The 3,821-nt window shown below is 35.3% G+C and overlaps 1 long non-coding RNA gene across 1 annotated transcript; it reads left to right on the top strand.

The window, feature by feature from the left end:
- Positions 1-2,084: 2,084 nt before the first annotated feature.
- On the top strand, positions 2,085-3,517 carry LOC147653083 (uncharacterized). The gene is made up of 2 exons (XR_015286759.1): positions 2,085-2,163; positions 2,451-3,517. It is a non-coding gene; the product is annotated as an uncharacterized LOC147653083 (long non-coding RNA).
- The last annotated feature ends 304 nt before the right edge of the window (positions 3,518-3,821 follow it).

The raw sequence follows: 3,821 nt of genomic DNA, 5'->3' as shown, positions 1-3,821 counted from the left end.
AGCATACCTCATTTTTGCATCAAGTCAATAGGCAAGGAGTTGCCATTTCAAAACCAGTTAGCAATCTTTTTCATCAGATAATTTTGAATACAAACAGTTCAAATCTTCATGTGTGATGTCATAAGGACAGAAATACTCTTAGGATATTACTCTAGTTCTGTCATTTCCTACCATTTGCAGTTCTTCCTTTGGTTTCAGCAAGCAATGGAGCTGGCCTAAAGATATGGGGAGTCACTGATTTTCCTCTTTTGAGAAAGTCTAGAATTTCCCTACTCTACAGGAATACCATATAATAGTTTAAAGAATAATCCTCAAACTACCTTATTTTTTCTTAAAAGAAGAGAGAACAAAAGAAATTAATTAACCATTAATAAATTTAAAAACATATATTTCACTGAGTGTCCCTTTGATGTTAAGGATGAGGATTGACTAGGATTAGGCATATCAACTGCTGAACATGTATACTGTGACCCCATTGCCCATGCTGAGCTTCCTACTGCTAATTACAAGTCTGTGATTTTTCCTCTCAAAATTATGTTTGTCCAGAAGGCAAAAAAGCAGTCTGGCTATATTTTATGCTAGCACTCAATCCCCAAGTCACTGGTTTTATTTCAGACTATCAGTTAGAGAATTAAGCCTCTCCTGTTTTTCTTCAGGACAGATAATAAGTAACTATTCATACAATGGTGGTAATAATAACCAATTTCTCTGGCTCTGCCAAAATGAAATATGTCTGTAATTTCCTATTTTCTGAGTTCTCTTTTTCTCCTGTCTATCCAAAGCATCAGCATCAGCTTTCTTCACTGCTTTGTTTCACAGTTGAGACTCTGCCAAGATTCATCATTTCCTGCTTACACTGCAATCTAAACCAGACCTTTTAATCAGATTCTCTGTTATGAATATCTTTGCTTTTCACTTTTACCTAAGACTCATGAGCCCAGAGAATTAGAGAAGTGATGGTTTGTTTCCATCTTCTCCTCTCATTTCCTTTCTTTTATCACATATTCAAACATGATTTAAAGGTGAATATAAACAAAAATACAGAGAGTATATCTGAAACCATAACATTTTTATACTAGTTGAGGGCACTAATTTAAGTCAGTTTCTTTCCAGAAATTTCTAGCAAGGATCAGTTGAAGCCATCAGTTCAATATAGAACCTATCAGCTACAGATCCCAAACCAAAAGACCAATATTTCACATAAAAGTATTTTAAAATAAGTAGGCTGGTACCTTTTAGAAAACATTTTTCCCAAATTCCTTTGATAGTAGGAAAAGAGTGAGAAATATGATTTCACCATAATTTCATTGTTACAAGAATTATCAAGTAAGATAGGAAAATAAATGCAGTTATTATAAGCTCCAAGCAGCATATTTTCTTATAATATTCATTATTTTTCATGGAATAGAAGGAAAAAATTTTCTGCATTCTGCATACATCAGTGTTAGCATAAACAAAAAAAATAGTATTTTAAACTATTTGCATTAATGCCTCCTATATAGGCTTCTGTTATCCTCAGCAAAACATAGTAACAGCTCTGCTGTCAGCTTGTGTCTTGTATTACTGGTTAATAAATATATACTAAAATAATTTTGTTAGCAGTGGTGGATTCTTTAACAAGCACAAACTGGTATAGTTTTCATTAACCCAACAGGAATGGTAGATGTGATTTTCTACTGCTAGGATAGTAGCACACAAGTTTATAAGATGTCATGTAATTAAGTGCAGACAACATGGGGTAACAGAAGCCCTCTAACGTTCTTCATCTTACAAAGTCACATGTTAGCAGCTCTATCTCCTATTAACTCCCAAAAATAAGCAATAACTGCCAGGTTTCTTTCATTAATGATATTAGTGACTGAATGGCTTAGGAGGTTGGCTGGAGCTCAGTGTACACAGCCCTTTCCCTTCGGAACCAGCCTACCTTGCTGCTCAGAGTGATGGTTATCTGAAGGTTAACTTCCTTGTGCATGGCTGGGGGCTCAAAGACCTAGCATGAAACAGGCTGAGAGAAAATTTGTCCTGCATTTGAGATCACACTACATTCCATGTATAAACCATCTAACCAATTCACATTCTTACAGCTGCAGAGTCAGGAGCAGGGTGTCAGTCCCAGCCAAGAAGCCAGACAAGAGTTTGAGATAATCTCAGACTGCTACGCTGGTAAATTCTGAGTTTGCACCTTGTTCTTGCTACCTTTATCCCATCTCATAAAGCAAAACTTTACCATTCCTTACCAACAATTCCAACAATTGTTGCTGTTTATGTTCACTGTGTAACTGTTTCATGCCCCTATTTTTATTGCTTTAAGAATATGATGTCCCTATCTGCAAGGAACTTGCAAATTTCACAGATTAGTTTTTTCAACTTTGCTACAAGAGGAACTCCCCAGTCAGAGTATGAGGATTTGAAAGAGGCTGGAACCTAAATTGTTTCCTTGCCTGTCACAGCTCAGATTTCCAGAGGAAGCTGGAAGAGGCGATGCTTGTTAAATGCTGAATGCTACAGAGAGAGACTCTAGGACCCTCTCCCTGGCACCACAGTAATTTCTAGACACAAAATCTTTGTACATCATAGACTCAGTTCTCTGTTCTCATAGTTCATTGTCTAGCTCCCTAAAGAAAGAAAACAAGACAATAACTGTATACTTAAAAGAACAATTTTTTTCTGAATAAGCAAAAGACTTTGCATTGAAACATCTCAGGGTTACATTCTAACTCTTCTGAATGCTCTTTGAGCTGCAGGCCTCTTGCTTGTAATTATTTTGGAAAAGCACAAAATATGAATCTTGGGGTTTCTCCTCACCCCATTCATAAGAGATTATTAGCAATTTGTACTCGAAAGAATTCACAATTCAATTTTATGGCATGTTGTAGAAACATTCTGCATCTGACCCCATAATGCAATGTACAGTAGGCAGTATGCTCCCAGGGGCCTGGAAGAGTCATGAGACCAAAAGGTGAGAGGTTGGTCTTTGGAAGGCTGGTACTACTAGTAAATATCAACAAAATAGACAAACTATATGGATTTACAGTTCTTCTTAAGGATGCAAAGTCCCTTGATGCTTTAAAAACACACAGACTCCTCAAGACTTGCTTAAAATGGAGGAAAGAAATAATGCTTTCCTAAGAAATTTGACTTTCCCAGCTGTTTCAATGGATTTTCTGTATGTTTCAGTCTGTTTCTACTGTGCATTCACCCTTAAGGTATCTTGTGTTCCCTCATTTTCCATTTATGGTTGTCATAAAAAAATGGAAATACACTACTGCGTAGGAAACAATAAGGTGATAAGACAGGAGCTGTTAATCTGGAAGTTCTTATCTACATTAAGAAATTACTTTTGTTGGAGAATGGAGATTTCAAATTATTATTGTCAAACTCAGTTATTTTTCAAAGTTTCTTTTAAGACAGAGAGTTTTTATAAGTGGTTAGAGTATTAACAGTTCTGATTATAATAATATATCCTGACACTAAAGAAATTTATCACATAGTAAATAGACCAAATTACATAAAAAGATTAATGGTTGTCTGAAAACTCTTTTCCTTTTCATATCAAAGCCAAAATAAATGTGATTTATTGCAAAGAAGTGTTTCCATCTTCTGCAAGGTGCATGAGAAAATCATTATTTACTTAAAACAATTCTTTTCCATGTACAAAGTACAGCATTCACAGAGTTCAATACATTAATTAATTCCTACAATTCAATGTCTTAATATCATCTGACAAAAACTCTTTTCATGTTACAGTCTGTATAAATACACAGGAGTCCCACAGATACTACAGCTTAATCAGGGAATTATTTAGTCCAGATTTATTTACT

This window comes from Cyanistes caeruleus, chromosome 5, assembly GCF_971803275.1.
Source record: "Cyanistes caeruleus chromosome 5, bCyaCae1.hap1.1, whole genome shotgun sequence".
Classification (NCBI taxonomy): Eukaryota; Metazoa; Chordata; class Aves; order Passeriformes; family Paridae; genus Cyanistes; species Cyanistes caeruleus.
This window is presented reverse-complemented; position numbering and strand designations above follow the sequence as displayed.